At 38.6% G+C, this 20117-nt stretch overlaps 1 long non-coding RNA gene across 1 annotated transcript in view; it reads right to left on the bottom strand.

Annotated features, from left to right (window-relative positions):
* Nucleotides 1-20117, bottom strand: part of LOC135112941 (uncharacterized) — a 48056-nt gene that overhangs the window by 22879 nt on the left and 5060 nt on the right. Inside the window, exon 2 of the long non-coding RNA XR_010274628.1 lies at nt 1543-1622. This is a non-coding gene — a long non-coding RNA (uncharacterized LOC135112941). The remainder of the gene's footprint in view (nt 1-1542; nt 1623-20117) is intronic.

Genomic DNA, 20117 nt, shown 5'->3' with positions numbered 1-20117 from the left:
GGATAGAGAGAGGAAAAGGATAAATTGAGTATAAAAGACAAACTAAACAGATATTCTTAGTAAAATATATATAAAAAAAAAGCAAGAGACAGGGATGAAGAGGGAGAAAGCAAGAGAGGGAGAGTGACAAAAGGAGAGGAAAAGAAGAAAATGAGTATAACATATTCTTGGTAAAATAGAAACAAAGAAACATACAACATATACATTTGAAACAATTACATAAAACAAGGGCAGAAGAATGGAGAGAGAGTGAGAGACAGTGAGAGAGTGAAAGTGACGGAAGGGGAGAGAAATGGGAAGATGAGGACAAAAAAAGGAAAACTAGAATAGAGAACGTTTAGTAAAAAAAAAAAAAACATACAATATTTAAATCTAATTCAACATACAATAATTTCCATCTATATTTTACACCCAATAAAAAAAAAAAAAGTTTAACACAGGAGAATGGAATAGCGGTTTAGAGATATAGCGAAAGAGGATTAAAAAATACAGGATAAACTGGGATAGAAAAGACTGACGGAAGGAAGGGAAAAAAGAAAAAAAAAAGGTGAATATAAAAGAAGATGGAGACGTGAATAGAGGTTTACAGGGATAGCAAAAAGAAAATTAAGAGGAAAAGTAATTTATGTAGAGGGACAAAAAAAACACTGACGAGAGAAGAAGGAAAGGAGAAAGTAAGAAGTATAAACTAAAAAAAAATAAAAAGAGAGGAGAAAAGAGGTTCATAGGGGAAATGACGAGAAGAGGGAATAAACTGAAAGAATTAAAGAGAAAATACAAAAGGGGAGACAAAGTGAGAGCGAATTAAAGGAGAAGGAAAGATTTAAATGAACGCACAAGAGGTAAGGTAGAAAAAGAGATTTATAAAGAAAAAGTAATAAAGAGGAAAAATAAAATGCTGAGTAATTAAAAGCGAAAGAGAATGACGGAACGAGAAAGAGAGAAGAGAAAGTGAGAAAGAGACAAGGAAGAGAAGTATTTTGAAAATGCGGTGAAAAGGGAAAACAAACTGAGAAATTAAAGTAAAATGATAAGAGATGGAGGAGGAAAGGTGAGTGACAAAAGGAAAAAAAGAAAGTAGGATGTAGAAAAAAGAAGGAAGAACAAAGATATGGGAAATAAATGTAGAGAGAAACTGAAATAGGATGAAAAGAGAAAAAATAAGGGAACAGAGAGAGAGAGAGAGAGAGAGAGAGAGAGAGAGAGAGAGAGAGAGAGAGAGAAATGCATAACAAAAGGAAACGGACATGAGAAAATGACAGATAAAAACAGAATGAAGGAAGATAAAGAAGAGAGTGATGGAAAATAGTAAAGGTTTAGAAAGGAAGAAAAAGAGGACAAGAAGAAAATAAAAAAAGGTATAAAAAAACAAAAAGTTAAAAGATCAAGCTCAGTAAAAAAATCAACAAAAGGAAAAAAAGAAGAAAACAGAAAGCAAAATGTAAATAGAAAATGGAGACGAGGACTAAAAATAAATACATAAATAAATAAATAAATAAATAAATAAATAAATAAACTACAGGACAAACATCCTAACCTTACCTAAACCATCAGGGCGTGGTTCGAACGAGGCCGAACCAGAGGAGGATGTGCTTGTGAGGGAGGGTGGTCACTGGAAGCCTCTGGGGGGGAAGATAAAAAAAAAGTGCTGACGGTGGTGCGGGAATGCATTGAGCTGCCCTGGCCCTGCTGACACTAATTCCTTGCACCCAGAGAGACTCTTGTACACGGACCTGACTGGGGAGCACAACACACACACACACACACACACACACACACACACACACAGATAGATGGAGGGATAAGTGGGTAGACAGATAGGTAAACATATAGATAGATGGATGCGTGGATAGATAGCTAGTTAGATAGATAAATAGACACATAGACAGACGCTTAGACAAATAGATAGACGAAAAAATAGATAGGTAGATAGATAAATAGATAGATAGAGAAAGAGAGAGATAGACAGACAGATACATAAACAGATGAACAGATGGAAAGATAGATATTCTATTTACCCCATATCTATCAATATCGTAAAAAAAAATATATATATATATATATATATATATATATATATATATATATATATATATATATATATATATATATATATATATATATATATATATATATATATATATATAAAGACGAAACTAGCAATGAAATTAAAAAGCGCACACCTCCCCCACCACACATACAGAGAAGTGACCTTTCATTTATAAAAAAAAACTATATTAACTTATTCATTGTGAAAGCGTTACACAACACATTCATTACAACACTATCTCCTCCTCCTCCTCCTCCTCCTCCTCCTCTTCTTTTTCTTCTTCTTCCTACTCCTAGTCCTCCTCCTCCTCTTCCAGTAGATGATGAACACAATATTTCTGAGCAATACTTCTCTTTTTTGAGTTGCTTTCCCCAGCCCCTCCTCCTCCTCCTCCTCCTCCTCCTCCTGCAGTAGATCATGCCTTACGTGGAGGTAATCTCTCTACCGGAGCATGAGGAAGTACGTGCCCGCTGCTGCTGCTCCTCCTCCTCCTCCTCCTCCTCCTCCTCCTCCTCCTCCTCCTCCTCCTCCTCCTACTCCGTAGTGAACGCTCCTCCACGCTCCTCTGATCACACGCTATTGGATTCCTTCGTGGAGGAGACAAGATAAAGAAAGGAGAGAAGGAAAGGATAGGAAGAAGACAGGAAAAGAAGTAGAAGGGATAAAGGAAGAAAGGATAGAGAAGGATGGAATACGGAAGAGAGAGAAGAGAATAGTGATGAATATGTGAAGGAAAAACGGAAGCTTAGAAAAAGTACATGAAATAATACAATAAAAAAAAAACAATAGAAAGAAGTAAAGGAGAAGAAAAACTGACGATAAAAAAAGACAAAATGGCAAAGATGATGGGAAAAGATAAAAGAAAAGGAGGGAAGACGATGGAAAAGAGGGAGATGCTTAAAAAAAAAGGGGGTACAAGAAAGAAGAGAGTAGACAGGGAGAATGAATAACAAGAAAAACACAGTGAAGAAAATGAAAAGGCGTCAGGAGAGATGAGAGATGGGAAAGAGCATTTGACAATGAAGTGCAAATGAAGGAAGAGGGATAGGCAGAGATAAATGGAGAGAAAGGAAACAGAAGGAAAATCGAATACGTTGCAAACTATCTCTATCTCCTTCCTGAATCGTAATAAGGGAGAGAAAGATTCCCTTCCTTTTTCCCTTCCCTTCCCTTCCCTTCCCTTTCATCGACCCACTCTTGTCCCTTTACCATTTATCTGTTATCATATCGTTGTCCTATTTATCACACTGGCCAGGCTCATCTCCAACCATCACCATAACTATCATCATCATCATCATCATCATCATCATTGTATTTTCTTTCATCATTTTCAGTGTTTTAAAATTCTTCGGTTTCTTTCTGTGCTATATTTTTTTGTACCTTTCGTTCCCATTCTTTATTTAAATTGTTAGTTCTCCTTTCTGCCGCTTTGACTCTCTCTCTCTCTCTCTCTCTCTCTCTCTCTCTCTCTCTCTCTCTCTCTCTCTCTCTCTCTCTCTCTCTCTCTCTCTCTCTCTCTCTGTTACTCTTTGTATCCTCCAATCCCCTTTTTTCCCTCTCTCATCCTACTTCCTTGACTCTCTCTCTCTCTCTCTCTCTCTCTCTCTCTCTCTCTCTCTCTCTCTCTCTCTCTCTCTCGCCCTGGTCCAATCTCCCAGGGCGGGCTTGGTCTTAACATTAACATCACTAAATAAACATCACGTGATCACAAGGGAAAGACGATCTGGCATCCATTACCATCGCATTAAATTCCTATGTATTTTGCAGGATCGAGGCCGGAAAGAGAGAGAGAGAGAGAGAGAGAGAGAGAGAGAGAGAGAGAGAGAGAGAGAGAGAGAGAGAGAGAGAGAGAGAATTGTGATTATTTATTTATTTCCACCTCTCTATCTCCAAGTTTATTTGTTCCCCCGTTTTCTTTTTTGAAGGGTAAACTCATATTAAGGAACATACATGGTACTGGAGCTTATTATTATTGTAGACATCCTTACAACAGTCCTTTTCTCCTCTCTAATACGTCAAGTTGCTTCGTTCCTTCGCATTACGAGGAGGAGGAGGAGGAGGAGGAGGAGGAGATAACAGGGAACATTTTTCTCTATAATTTCCGCATTATCTCTGATCTCTCTCCCGATTACTGTTTCTTTTCATCTTGTTTATCCATCTTACTACTTATAGCATTAATCCCTTTACAAGTCTCTCTCTCTCTCTCTCTCTCTCTCTCTCTCTCTCTCTCTCTCTCTCTCTCTCTCTCTCTCTCTCTCTCTCTCTTCATGTTTCTCTTTTTTTACATTTTTATTCTTTTTTTGAGCTATGAGCTGTTTTAAAAAGAGAGAAGTTAATAACGTATTCTATGCTTTCATCTCTCTCTCTCTCTCTCTCTCTCTCTCTCTCTCTCTCTCTCTCTCTCTCTCTCTCTCTCTCTCTCTCTCTCTCTCTCTCTCTCTCTCTCTCTCTCTCTCTCTCTCATGCACGTGCTAGTTTTATTATCTTATTTTCAAACAGCTCCCTCGTACTCTCACTTCTATTCCTCCTCCTCCTCCTCCTCCTCCTCCTCCTCCTCCTCCTCCTCCTCCTCCTCCTTCAGCAGTAGGCAATCTCCTCCCGCGGCCAGGGTACTACTAAAGGGAACTGAGAAGAGCTATATCCAAAATTTCTCGTTCCCTTAATGTTCTCTGAAGCTGGGGATGATGCTCTCTCTCTCTCTCTCTCTCTCTCTCTCTCTCTCTCTCTCTCTCTCTCTCTCTCTCTCTCTCTCTCTCTCTCTCTCTCTCTCTCTTTGTTGCTCATATTCATCTTGTTTTTTTTTCTGTTTGTGTTTTTTTATTTCTTATTTTTTTTTTGTTTTTTTTTTCTCTTCCTCCTCTTCCTCCTCCCAATTATCCTCCTTTTCCTCCTCCTCCTCCTCCTCCTCCTCCTGCTCCTCTTCCTTTTTCTCCTCCTCCTCTTCTTCTTCTCCTCCTCCTCCTTCTCCTCCTCTTCTTCTCCTCCTCTTCTCCTCCTCCTCCTCCTCCTCTCCTCCTCCTTCTCCTCCTTCTCTTCTTCTTCTTCTTCTTCTTCTTCTTCTTCTTCTTCTTCTCCTCCTCCTCCTCCTCCTTCTCGTCTTCTTCTTCTTCTTCTACTACTGCCACCACCACGACCTCTACCACCACCACCACCACCTCTACTACTACCACTACTACTACTACTACCACCACTACTACTACTACTACTACTAATACAACCATCGTCTCTAATACTATAAAAGATTGCTACTCTCCTTTCACCTTTTGTTATGAACGAGTATTTTTTTCTCCCGTTTGTTATATAATGTTAAGCCTTTTCTTTGAAGAGTGGAGAGGGAGAGGGAGAGGGAGAGGGAGAGTGAAGAGGGAGCTATAGGTACGAAAGAGAGAAAGAAGAGGGGAGGCGGACTAGGGGGTGAGGATACGAGGAAACGAATGAGGAAGGGAGAGAAAACATATTTACCTATTGCGAGATTGATAAGTAAAGAGAGAGAGAGAGAGAGAGAGAGAGAGAGAGAGAGAGAGAGAGAGAGAGAGAGAGAGAGAGAGAGAGAGAGAGAGAGAGAGAGAGAGAGAGAAACACACAAGCACACAAACAAATAAAGAACAAATATTGATAGTTTGGTTCAATTACGTAGGCAAACAGTAAATAAAATAAAAATATAGATACAAGAATAGATACGTGATTAAATATATGTATGGATAGATAAATAAATGGATAAATAACTAACTAGCTAAAATAAGTAGTTTGACATAAGTACATAAAAAAAAACATGAAAAGGTAGACAGGTAGATAGATAGATATATAGCTAGATAGATAAATAGATAGACAGATAGATAGATAGATAGATAGATAGATAGATAGATAGATACAATAGTCAGATATATAGATAATCATATTTATATATACCTAGATACATACATACATACATACATACACACACACACACACACACACACACACACACACACACACACACACACACACACACATGCATACACATTCATGCGTACATTGAAATATACTGGAAAAAAAAATGCATATATGCAGAGCAGAGAGAGAGAGAGAGAGAGAGAGAGAGAGAGAGAGAGAGAGAGAGAGAGAGAGAGAGAGAGAGAGAGAGAGAGAGAGAGAGAGGAAGATGAGCTTGGCAAAATGGCATAATCAGAATAAAAGAAGATTACATATAAAGTTCCATTATAAGCAGAAAGGTAATGCAGAGTTAAGGGAGGGAAGGAGGGAAGGAGGGAGGGAAAGAGGGAGGGAGGGAAGGAAGGAGGAATTTCATTGCTTCCACGGCGTTCTTCCTCTTTAGTGTCGTAACAAACGCCTTCCATTATTTCTTCTTTATTCCTCCCTGCTGAAAATTCTTGAAGCTTGACCGTGTGTCTGCGAGGACTGGGGGAAAAAAAGAGAGGAAAAAGGTAAGGGAGAAATGGAAAAAGTGGCGTCTATCTTGAAGGAAATGAAAAAAAACCGAAAGGAAAAGTGGAAATTGGGAAAAATGGATTGACAGTGATGAAAATGAAGAAAAGTGATGCCAGTCCTGAAAAAGGGAAAGGCTAAAAGGGAGAAAAAAGCTTCTCTTGAAAAACATAAATAAAAAGGTGTGAAGAGGAAAAGCTAGTACCTATTTAAAAATTAAAAGAAAAGGTAAAGAAAAAGGGAAAAGTGGCTTCTATCTTGAAAATAGGAAAAGGAAAACAGGGAACATGAAAAAAAGGAAAAGATATTTATTTAAAAAAGAAAAAGAGAGCAAAGGATACAAAAAAGGGAAAAATTGTGGCTATTTTAAAAAGGAGAAAAGAGGAAAAAGTGAAAAAGTAGAAAAGTGATATCTATCTTGAAAAAGAAAAGGGAAAAACGAAAAAAAAAATGGAAAAGCAGAAAAGTAAGAAGCGAGAAACGGTGCTTTACTTTACATCAAGGGAAAAGAGAACTGAAAAAAGGAAAAGAAAAAACGAAACAACAAAAACGAGAAAACAAGAAAAAAAATGAAAAGATCGATATTCCCCTGCAAACATATATATTTTTTCTAATCTTATTTCTTTCTCCTCTTTTTAGTACTCTGTTTTCTTTTTTTTTGTACAAACTTATCATCCTTCCTTACAATTCTTTGTAGATACGCAATTTCTTAAGCAGGGAGATCAAGATAAGCAACTGATAAACGGAATAAAAACAAAATTGGTCTCATAAACAAGATATAGATGAAAATTTAAACAATATATGAAAGAAAAAGAAGTAAAGAAGTAAAAAAAAAACATCAAAATTTAAACCAAACATCAATATCACCACTAAAACGAGACGAAATGTTCTCCCTTAACTCTCTCTCACTCTCTCTCTCTCTCTCTCTCTCTCTCTCTCTCTCTCTCTCTCTCTCTCTCTCTCTCTCTCTCTCTCTGCAAAAACCTGATGGGATGATGCGCCTCAAAGTTTGGCCAGAAGTTTACGCAGTTCTCCTGAGGTTATCCTGAGGTGAAGGTCATGTCAGGAGGTAAATTATTCCCCTAGCGGACTGACCTGACCCCCTCCTCCCTCTCCTCCTTCTCCTTCTCCTCCTCTTCCTCCTCCTCCTCTTCCTCCTCCTCCTCCTTCTCCTTTTCCTCCTTCTGCAGTGCGGTGATGAGGTGAGAGGAGGTGACAGGGATGTGTAGGTGAGTTTGTAATGGGTGAAAGCAGTGAAAGATTTTTATAGGTGGAGATAGATGAATATGTCGCATAGATTGATAGATAGATAGCTAGATAGATAGAGATAGATAGAAAAAAAATATACAGAAATATGTGCATTGATATAAAGCTGAGAGAGAGAGAGAGAGAGAGAGAGAGAGAGAGAGAGAGAGAGAGAGAGAGAGAGAGAGAGAGAGAGAGAGAGAGAGAGAGAGAGAGAGAGCCAAACAGACAGTCAGACAGATTAAAAATTGTCAGACCCTTTCAGGTGTTTGTGTTATGCTAGAAACTCGTATGTGTGTGTGTGTGTGTGTGTGTGTGTGTGTGTGTGTGTGTGTGTGTGTGTGTGTGTGTGTGTGTGTGTGTGTGTGTGTGTGTGTGTGTGTGTGTGTGTGTTGCAACAGGTGTGTCTGCCACCAGGTGTGTGGTGAAACAGGTGAATATTCATCAGCTGTGTTCAGTCGGTGCAAGAGTTATGTGTGTGTTGGCTCAGGTGTGTCACAAAAGTGGCCTTTACTGCTGAAAGAACAAGAACAGGTTTTATGTCATTCTGTTTTGGTGGAATGTACGTATACGGTTTTAAATTGCACTGTTTTGGCTTAGTGGTGGTGGTGATGGTGGTGGTGGTGATGGTGATGGTGGTGGTGGTGCTAGTAGTAGTTCTTGTTGTTGTCGTTGTTGTCATTACTATAGATGCTGCTGCTGTTACTACTACTACTACTACTACTACTACTACTAGCATCATAATCACGAGAAAACCACTTAATTTCGAAAGATTTCTAAGTGGAAGAAGAGCAGGGGGAGGAGGAGGAGGAGGAGGAGGAGGAGGAGGAGGAGGAGGAGGAGGAGGAAGGAAGGAAGAGAAGAAGACGAGGAGGAGGTATGGATCAAACACAAGCAAAAATATAAAACACCTAATATGAGAGAGAGAGAGAGAGAGAGAGAGAGAGAGAGAGAGAGAGAGAGAGAGAGAGAGAGAGAGAGAGAGAGAGAGAGAGAGAGAGAGAGAGAGAGAGAGAAGTATCCCCTTTCACGCCAACACAAAACACTCCCCGTTGCATTTCCACTGAATAACCATTTGACAGGTGATTTCTTGACAGGTAAAAGGAGGAGGAGCATTCGTGTCTCTCACCTGTCACCTGTATCCTCCAGTGCCCTCCGCTACACCGCTTTACTCTCCTTCTTTATCTCTTCCTCCTCTATCTTGCATTTTTTCCCTCTCTCAATCTTCATTACTCCCTCTCGTCTTTGTCTATTTATCCTCTTGTGTTTTTTTTTTATCTCTCTCTCTCTCTCTCTCTCTCTCTCTCTCTCTCTCTCTCTCTCTCTCTCTCTCTCTCTCTCTCTCTCTCTCTCTCTGTCTCCAGTGACATGCTTTAATCGCCTTCATCTTGCTTTTCTTTTCTTATCAGGTCCTCCTCCTCCTTCTCCTCCTCCTCCTCCTTTTTCTTTTCCTCCTCCTCCTCCTCCTCGTTCTCTTCCATCCTTCCTCCTTTAATTCTTATCAACATTAGGTACCTCCTTCTCCTCCTCCTAATTCTCCTCCTCCTCCTCTTCCTCCTTCTCCTCTTTCACCTTACCCTTACCTCTTTTCACTTCACACCTTCCTTACAACACATCTACTTTCCTCCTTCCTCCTCAATCTCTTCCTCCTGCCTCCTCTTCTTACCCTTTCTCTTTCCTCCTCCCACCCTTTCTCCTCCCTCCTTCTCCTGCCCTTCCTCCACCTCCTTCTGTCCTTCTTTTCCCCTCCTTCACCTTCATCCACCCGTATGCCCTCTCTCTGCCTCGTCATTCGCGGCTGCATCACGACAAGGACGGTTCCAGAAGACGTGAAGCAAAGTGAGGCGGGAAGAGTGTCGAAGGTGATGTGTGTGTGGGAGGAGGAGGAGGAGGAGGAGGAGGTAAGAGAGTTGTAAAGGATAGCGAGGTCTGGAGAAGTGAGGGAATCTTGGAGTGAAAATATTTATTTGTTTTTTTGTTGTTTTGCTCCATATTCTTAAGATGAGAAAACTGGGAAGAGAAGAGAGAGAGAGAGTAGGATAGGAAGAGAGAGAGAAAAAAAAAAAAAGAGAAGATAAGAGGTGCTGTAAAAGAAGTTCCGTTAATAGAGCAGTAAACACCACCATCACCACCACGGCCACCACCACCACACTATACACCACAGCACCACAACAAAATCACATGTTACTCCACACCACACCAAACTTCACTACTCCCTACCACAGAAACCAACACCACCACCACCACCACATTTTACCACACTACATCAAAAACACACTATGATACAAGAGATTTACAAAATATCATTAGACTCACCAATAACTTTAGAATCTTGACTTTACACCTTCCATTTCCCCTTCCCTCCCCTCTCTCTCTCTCTCTCTCTCTCTCTCTCTCTCTCTCTCTCTCTCTCTCTCTCTCTCTCTCTCTCTCTCTCTAGGGTAAGGAGAGGAGGTACTATGCAAGATCTCAAGATTTTCAACTAGTGATCTTTCTTAATCAAATTCAAAGCCAGGATGATAATTTAATCTTGTTCAGTGGAGAGCGTCTTGTGTGGATCCAGTGTTCGTGTGTGTGTGTGTGTGTGTGTGTGTGTGTGTGTGTGTGTGTGTGTGTGTGTGTTCTCGTATGTGTGTAAATGAGAAAGTAATTATCCTTCAGTCTCCCTTTCCTTCATTCCTTCCGTTTTCCATTTCACTTTTTTTTTTTTCATTCCTTCAGTTCTCTTGTTAACTCCTAGGTTGATTTTTTGTTGTTCTCGGTCCATCTCTCTCTCTCTCTCTCTCTCTCTCTCTCTCTCTCTCTCTCTCTCTCTCTCTCTCTCTCTCTCTCTCTCTCTCTCGTTCGCTTCACATTTTTCCCTCTTTTCTTTTTTTCTCCTCCGGCACTTCATTTTCTCTCCCTTTCTGTTCTATCCACTCTTTATCTGTCCTTTTATTGTTTTTTTTCCTTCCTCTTCTTCATCTCCTCCTTCCTTTAATTTTTCCCTCCCAACTTTCTTCCCTTTCTGTCGATCCTCTTTATTTTCTCCTTTTCTCTTTCTCCTTTTTCCTTGCCTCTTGTCACCTCTCCTCTTCAACTCTCTTGTGTTTTCTTCTTTTAATTCCTCTTTCTACCTGGTTTCCTTCCTTCATCCTCCCTCTCTCTCTCTGTCTTTCTCCCTCTCTTCCCTTTTTACCTCCTTCCTTTTCCTCTTTCATCTTTTCTCCAGCTTAGGAAGTTAATCTGAAGGAGAAAATTAGTGCGGATGATGAAAGAAGGAGGAGGAGGAGGAGGAGGAGGAGGAGGAGGAGGAGGAGGAGGAGGAGGAGGGGAAGAAAGAGGATTTTAATGACAGTTTCCGGTTATGACACTAAACATTATCATCACCATCATTCTCTCTCTCTCTCTCTCTCTCTCTCTCTCTCTCTCTCTCTCTCTCTCTCTCTCTCTCTCTCTCTCTCTCTCTCTCTCTCTCTCTCGTCCTTATTCTTGTTGTTCTTGTTCTTGTTCTTCCCTTTTTTATTTTTCTTCCTTGCCTCTTTTTTCCTCCTTTTTCTTCTTCTTGTTATTGCTCTTGTTCTTTTTTTGGATTATCTTGCCTTTTTGCTTTTCCTATTTTCTTTCTTTTCTCACTTTTTTCTTTTTCTTTTCTGCTTCTCTGTCATTTCCACATCTTAATCTCTCGCTTTTCTCTCTTTACAAGTTTTCCTCCCTTTATCCCTTTTTCTTTTTCTTCCTCACCATTACTTTTAAATCTTCCTATCTAATTTTTTTTTCTTTTCTTCACTATTCATGTTCTTCCCGTCTTTTTCTTTATGTCTCCTTTTTTCCTTCCTTATTCCTTCACGTTCTTTCCTCCTCTTCATTCCATCACCTTTTCCTCTTTGCCAGACCTTTCTCTATCACTATTCCTCTTCCTTCCCTTCTTTATTTTCCCTTCCTTCTATCCATCTCTTTCACCTATTTCTCATCCTTCCTATGCTCCTTCCCATCTTCCTTCCCTTCCTTCTATCCTAACATGAATTCCCTTACCGCTTCACCTATTCCTGTCCCTCTCTTTCCTCTTCCTCTACCCTTCCCCCTCCTCTCTCTCTCTCTCTCTCTCTCTCTCTCTCTCTCTCTCTCTCTCTCTCTCTCTCTCCCTTCACCTCACGGCAGGACGGATGCTACTCTCGTCTTGAGTTAATTACGAGACACATTATTAAACCGTCACATCAGAAGAGGTGCAGGAAATAGGGCAGATCTTGTTCCCCTTCAAGTCTTCAGTCTCTCTCTTTCCGGCTAATAGTTTTATCCCCTGTATTTTTTTTTTTTTTTTTTTTTTTTTCTTCTCTGTCTTCTCGTATCCCTAGCAACGTGTTTCAGAAAGGAAGGGTTGTATACTGAGAGACTGAGTACGATTTCTGTGTTTGTAGAGGTGGAAATCATATGTGTTAGTGAGTATGTGACGATTTTTTGTTGTTGTTTACGTGTTCTCGTATCCAGGTCCTGCTAAGTAGAGTTACACGAAGGAATACAAAGGAAACACAAGTAGTGGAGTACAAAGACACTTATTCTATTCTACGGAGAGGTGGAATTCGTATACGTTAGTGTGAAATGGGTGACTTTTTACTCGTATTCAAGTAAATTGCGTTACACGAAGGAATACAAAGGAAGAGCAAATAGCAAAGGAGTATCAAGGCACATTTTTTTTTATGTTCTAGGAATGAAAATCGTATATGTTTAGAATGCAATAGACGACTTTTTTTTATTTAACTGAGGTACACGAAGGAACACAAAGGAAGAGCAAATAGAAGAGCTGTATAGATGGAAATTGTGTGTGTTAGTATGTAGATGACATTTTTGTCCTCTTTTTTATGTGATTTCTCGTATTTATGCCCTGATATAGAAGATGTAGCAGGGTTGAGTTAAAGAAAGGAAAGTAAAGGTAGACATGTGAAAATAAATGAGAAAGAAAACTGGAAGGAAGGAATGAAAGAAGAAAGGAAGGAAGGAAGGAAGAGACGACGAGAGGAAAAAAAAGGTAGACATCTGAAAATAACTGTGAAAGAAAACTGTAAGAAAGGAAGGAAGGAAGGAAGGAAGGAAAGATGAAAGGAAGAAAAACTAGATGAAAGAAACCTAGGCTGAGAAATCAAACAAAAATAGTGAAAGTAAAGGAAGTGAAAATTACTCACGCGTTAAAAAAAAAAAAAATCATGACAAAAAAAATGAAAATGACGAACGATGAAGAAATTACAGTAAACAAGATAAGAATTTAATAATAATCCTCTCTCTCTCTCTCTCTCTCTCTCTCTCTCTCTCTCTCTCTCTCTCTCTCTCTCTCTCTCCACGGTTCGCGAGTCAATCTGAACACCCCCACCCCCCTCCACGCCTCGTTCTTAGGACACAAGCTAGGGCGCAACCGGATATAGGCTCCTTAATCAGTCTTCCCTATGCATCTCTCTCTCTCTCTCTCTCTCTCTCTCTCTCTCTCTCTCTCTCTCTCTCTCTCTCTCTCTCTCTCTCTCTCTCTCATCTCCAGGAGTCCTATGGCTCTTACTTCTCACTCTATCATCGGTAGCCTCCTCCTTTTCCTCTTCTTCCTCCTCCTTCTCCTCCTCCTCATCCTCTTCTTCCTCCTCTTGCTACTAGTACTTCATCATCTGGCCATACTGTTGTTGCTTTTTTTTTTCTCCTCCTCCTCTTCCTCCTCCTCCTCTTCCTACTACTACTACTACTACTATTACTACTACTACTACTACTACTACTACTGCTATTACTGCTATTACTACTACTACTTCTACTACTGCTACTACTACTTTTACTACTACTACTACTACTTCTACTACTATTGCTAGTACTATTACTACTACTACAACTATTACTTCATCTTCTACTTATGATGCTGCTCCTTTTTCCATCTCTTCATCTTCCTTTCTTCCTTTTTCTTCTTCCTCCTCCTCCTCTTCTTCTTCCTCCTGCTCCTTCACGCGTCGCCTTTTTCTCGTCTCCCAGTGGTTAATTAATTTCTTACTCCTACCATTCCATCACTCTCTGCTTCCCCCCGTCCGTCATGTTTCCCATTTTATGTTCCCTTTTTCCTCCTCTTTCCCTTCATGCTGCTCCTTCTATCGCGACTTTTTTCCCCCTCTTTTTCCCCTCATCCTTCTCTCCGTCGTTCTGAGCTAAGTTTTTATTTTTTTTTCTCTTCTCTTATTCTTCCTTTTCGTTTTATTCGTAAATTTTTAGTCTTTTATTATATTTTCACTCTTTATTCATCTTGTCTTTATTCTCATTATTCTCTTTCAGGATGCATGTCTACTCGCCTCTTTACCCCTCTTCCTCCTCCTCCTCCTCCTCCTCCTCCTCCTCCTCCTCCTCTTCTCCTTCCCCTGACAGCCGGAGAGGAGGATGTCAGGCCGTAATGTACGAAATGAATAACCCGTGAAAAAAATGAAGAAGAACTCAGAAGCCCTAATGACAGAGTTAAATGCATTCCTCTCTCTCTCTCTCTCTCTCTCTCTCTCTCTCTCTCTCTCTCTCTCTCTCTCTCTCTCTCTCTCTCTCTCTCTCTGGATTAATTAAATGATTACTTCTCACAATAAATATTAAGTGTGAGTGAAGCGAAATATTTAACGCGTTTATTAATTATTCACGTGTTTTTCTTTTGTGTGTGTGTGTGTGTGTGTGTGTGTGTGTGTGTGTGTGTGTGTGTGTGTGTGTGTGTGTGTGTGTGTGTGTGTGTGTGTGTGTGTGTTTGTCAATTTTTCTCATGAAATTTTAGAGTTCATGCATTATTATTCTTAATGCTTTGCTTTATTATTTTTTTCCTTTAAGTATCAGAAGAGTAACTCATAAATAAACGAATAAATAAATAAATACATAAATAAATAAGTAAATAAATAAATAAACAAAATTCAATATTCTTCAATGCTTTCCTTGCTTTTTTGTTTTTCTCTCTCTACGAAGTATCAGAATTACGACTGATAAATGAATAAATAAATTAATTAATTAATTAATTATTTAATTAATTAATAAGTAAATAAATAAACAGAAAACTCAACATTCTTCTATGTTTCCTTGTTTTTTTAATTTATTCTTTTCTCTGTATTAAGTATCACAATTGCGACTCAAATAAAAAACATGAATGAATGAATGAATAAATAAATAAATAAATAAATAAATAAATAAATAAATATATAAATAAATAATGTCTTGCTTCATTACTTGATTTCAGAAGCAGGTGAATTATTGCCATGTAAGAGATGAACCTTCATTTATTTCGTATTAAGCGCACAATGATGAAAAATGAGACATATATATTGCTATTCACCTATTTATTCTTTAATTATCACGTTCTGTTGTAATTACTTCGTTGTGTTTGATTATATATATATATATATATATATATATATATATATATATATATATATATATATATATATATATATATATATATATATATATATATATATATATATATATATATATATATTTTTTTTTTATTTATTATTTTTTCCTCTCTCTTTTTTCGGATTTTTCTTTATTGTTTTCTTCATCAACTATCCGTTTTTATTTTTTCGTGTCCATGTTTGTCTTGTTATTTATTTTTCTGTTACGTATTAAAACTGCGACTGATAAATGAATGAATGAATGAATAATGTCCCGGTTATTTGAATTCAGTGAGGGATGAATTATTGTGATGTAGGAGTTGAGGTCTCATTTATCTCTTCATTAGAGGAGAGAAAGAAAGAAAAAATAACACCCTTAATTACTATTCCTCTATTTACACTTTAATTATAACGTCATGTTTTAATTATCATCTGTTCAATTCTTCTGCTTGTTTTTTTTTTTCTGTGGATTTTTTAAAATTTATTAAATACAAACTCCGGAAAATGAGACAAATATTACAATCTATCTGTTTACGTTTTGATTGTGTGCTCTTTTGATTATTATCTGCATTTTTCGTCTATTTATTTTTTTCTGTACAATTTTTTTTTTTTATATATATATATTTTCAGCGTTCTATTTTGACACAATTCTCTTGTCATTATATTTCTATTTCTATATATTTCCTTAGTCTTATTTCTTCCATATATTTCTTAACTTTAAAATTCTCTATGCATTTCTTAACTTATATTTCTTCTATATATTTCTCAACTCTTTCCTCTACATATAGGTATTTCATAAGATAATTTTTTCTTTATATCAATTAACTTTTATTTCCTCTATATATATTTCTTAAGTCCACTGCCTTCTACATTTATTCCTTAACCCTTCATCCGTCACCTGGCAGACACGAAGAGGATCAAACGGCGCAATTACTCACTGAAAATTTTTAGAAAAGACGAAGCAGTTCACCTTTTTATTTTCTTTCTCTTACGATTCCATTTTCCTTTTTTTTTTTTGTGAGTCTCAATAGAATTCCCTGGCGTGTCTCAACTGGTCTTTTGTTAGCCAATGAGAACGTAGTGGCCCATAAGGAGGCTTTCTTATTGGCGGAGGAGAAGGAGGAGGAGGAGGAGGAGGAGGAGGAGGAGGAGGAGGAGGAGTAGGAGTAGGAGGAGGAGGAGGAGGAGGAGGAAGAGGAAGATTACATAGGTTAATCAAACAGCAATAAACTTTTTTTTCCTTGCATGACAGTTTGGGAGGAGGAGGAGGAGGAGGAGGAGGAGGAGGAGGAGGAGGAGGAGGAGGAGGAGGAGGAGGAGGAGGAGGAGGAGGAGGAGGAGGAGGAGGAGGAGGAGGAGGAAGGAGGTGCGCCTAAATATCTAAATAAAAATACGACTTCTTTCTTTCCTTCTTCTTCTTCTTTCTTTTTTCTTCCTTCTTTCTTTCATTCTTTCCTTCCTCTCATTTATTTCTTTTTCAGGGAGTCACATTACGTAATAGAAGATCACATCAATAAAAAAAATTCTCTCTCTCTCTCTCTCTCTCTCTCTCTCTCTCTCTCTCTCTCTCTCTCTCTCTCTCTCTCTGAAATATGTAACGCAATCATCGGTGGCAGGGAATTAGCTTAACGATCAAATGAGAGGAATTATTCACCATCTGGACAGACTTCGAAGCCTCAGTAATGAATAAGACACCCACTGCTCCTGTTATTCACTGACATTCACTAATATACTCGTTAAGTATCTGGCTTTTTTTTTATTTATTTTTTTCTTAGGTATTAGGGAAGGAAATGGAAGGAGAGGAAAAAAGAAGGGAAGAAAAAAAGGAGCGGGAGGAAAAGTAAGGAAGAAAGAAGAAAAAGAGAAGAGAAGAGATGAGAGAGAGAGAGAGAGAGAGAGAGAGAGAGAGAGAGAGAGAGAGAGAGAGAGAGAGAGAGAGAGAGAGAGAGTCACTATTTCGTTTTGTTATTTCCTTATTCAAACTGGAGTAGTAGTAGTAGTGATGGTGGCGGTGGTAGTAGTAGTAGTAGTAGTAGTAGTAGTAGTAGTTACATATTGACTACATATATTTCTTTTTCCTTTTTTTTCCCTTTTAACCTCAACCACCACCACCACCATCACCACCACCACCACCACCACCACCACCACAACAACCACAATCACTCCCCGCAATCACGCACCACAAACACCGCCACCACAGCCACAACAATGAGCACACCAACACTAACCACCCGTAACCACCGTTCACTCTAATCACCCTGCCTTGTAACCACTCCTTCGAAGATTACCACAATTTGGCATCAATCAAATCCCTTCACCCCCTCAACTACTGTCAAAATACCCCACCATTATTCTACCCCTCCTACCCCCAACTGTGGAAATGCCCCCAATAACACTAATTACTTCCCCTCTCCCTTCATTCTCCCCTTTCTCTTCCTATTTTCACTCTTCTTTCCTCTTTCCCCTATTCCTTTTTCCTCCCTTTACTTTCCTTGGCAATCTAAATCAAATCCCTTCCTTTCCCCCTTCAAGCTCTCTTTCCCTCTTCATTTTTCCTCCTTTTCCTCTCTCCCCTTTGTTTTCCCTCTCTTATCTCCATACCCACAACAGCTCCCTTCTCGCCCTTTCCCTTCCCTTCAAGCTCCCTTCCTATCTCCCCTCGTGACTTCCCCTCCCTTTACCCTCCCTACCCACCCTAGCTCTCTTCTCATTTAACCCTTTTTCCCCTCCATTTCCGGCTTCCTCTTCTGTATCCTCCTCTTCTCATTTAATCCTCTTCTCCCCTTCATTTCCGCCTCTTTTCTCTATGTCTCCAACTTCATCATTTCCATCCCTTCCTTATCATCTTTCCCATACGAATCTTTCTCTCTTCCATTTTTCCCATTTTTCTTCATGTTTCTCCTAACCTCTCTTCCATTCTTCTCTCTCTTTTCTACTCCAGATTCTCTTTTTTTCCTCCTGCAGTTTACTCCCTTTCTTCCCTTTTTCTCACGTTTCTTCACTATGTTCCCATCAATCATAACTTTTCTTCTTCCTCCCGGTATCTCTCACTTTTTTTTTTTACTCTTTCTTCTCTATTTTTTTCTCTCTCCTACAGTTGTATTCCTGACATCCCAAACCTCTCTCTCTCTCTCTCTCTCTCTCTCTCTCTCTCTCTCTCTCTCTCTCTCTCTCTCTCTCTCTCTCTCTCTCTCTCTCTTCTTTGATTCACTCTCCCCTCCCTGTTTAGTCTCCCTACTTAAACATCTCCTTCCCTCCCTATTTCCTCATCTCCTTTACACTTCCTATCTTTTTTTTTTTATTTCTAAACCTCCTTCATATCATATGTATATTCCTCTTTTTCATATATATATATTTTTTCTTATTTCACTTTTAAACCTCATTCATTTTACTTTATATATTTTTCTCTTTCCCCTATATTTTTTTCTTTTTTTTCACTTCTAAACCTTCACTTCATATCAAATTCCTCACTTTCTCTTTAATTTCTTCTCTCTCTCTCTCTAGTTCAAAGCCGAAAGCATATACAATATAGCTACCACCATCAACAACAACAACAAGAACCACTACTATTGCGTAACGGGAAGAGCAGCACAAGAGTAGTAGGAATAAAAGGGAAAACAAATTCTAGTCAACACCAGGAAGCAACTATTAATACAAAACTCAGTGTTTGTTCTAGAAAAGCTGTGTTTTATTTTCTGTGTGTATAACCTGTGACACTTCCTTATACAACAATGAATAATAAACAATAAACACTATGATACACAGCAACATCATAACTACTACTACTACTACTATTACTATTACTACTTACTACTACTACTACTATTACTACCAATCCTCCTCCCAGCGGTGGGTCACTTAACACTCATTAGGAAGGGAGTAAATAGCTTTTCTCTCCCTATTTCCCGTTCGAGAGAGAGAGAGAGAGAGAGAGAGAGAGAGAGAGAGGAGAGAGAGAGAGAGGAGAGAGAGAGAGAGAGGAGAGGAGAGAGAGAGAGAGAACACTACCACCACTACCAATACTATTACTACCACCGCCACCACCACCACTACAAATCTACATACAGCATTACTACGTCCATCTCTCTATACATATACCCCATAAGAGGCCTTAAGTATCATTTGTTCTCTGTATATCTCAAATACCGTATCTTTGTGAAGTGGCATTTGGCTAGATTATTTTCTGGATATTTTTCTGCTTACTCTCTGTGACCGTGATACAAACTTCCCCAGTTCAAAAAGACTGGCATATGAGGATCCTTCCGACAAATGCTAGAGATTATTTTGTGCCCCGAGGTATCTTTTAGCAGGGTTTTACTGCCTTTGTGCTCAACACGTACTTTTTATTTCAAGCTTCACTTACGTGCAATGTATATACCAGGGATTAGTTAATGCTGGTGGCGGGGAGCACATTAGTGTGATCTGTGTGTGTGTGTGTGTGTGTGTGTGTGTGTGTGTGTGTGTGTGTGTGTGTGTGTGTGTGTGTGTGTGTGTGTGTGTGTGTGTGTGTGTGTGTGTGTGTTTAAAGGTCACGTTGGGAGGCTTACCACTATTCCCACATTAATTGTTTTTACTGCTGTTATTTGTCTTTCATTTACATTCTGAGCGCTGTAAAAGTTTACTGAGTGATTACAGAGAGAAAAAAATCATTAAAAAAAATTATTTCATCTTTTCTCGGTTACGAAACTACTTAAGAGATTCGTGCAAAATTAAGCGTCTAAAAATTTTGAAGTATTCTTGGGAATAAATGTTAAGCAGTGAGGAAGATTAATTAGAATTGAAATCATCAAAATACACAAAAGAAAAAAAATAAGGAGAAGGATGTTGCATGTCAATAAAGATGGAATAAAAAACATTATATAAAAGTTTATATCAATCAATAAAGAAAGCTTTTACTTTTTTTTTATTTTGCTTAGAAGTAAAATGATGATAAAATTAAAAAACCATCATTGACGCAACATTTCTATAAACATATGTTCTATTTCTATAAACATATGTTTGCATAGACACAATAACCATCTTTTAAGTAAAGAACACATCTA

This window comes from Scylla paramamosain, chromosome 24, assembly GCF_035594125.1.
Source record: "Scylla paramamosain isolate STU-SP2022 chromosome 24, ASM3559412v1, whole genome shotgun sequence".
Taxonomy (NCBI): domain Eukaryota; kingdom Metazoa; phylum Arthropoda; class Malacostraca; order Decapoda; family Portunidae; genus Scylla; species Scylla paramamosain.
The sequence above is the reverse complement of the archived record's forward strand: the minus strand, read 5'-3'. Positions and strand labels throughout refer to the sequence as shown.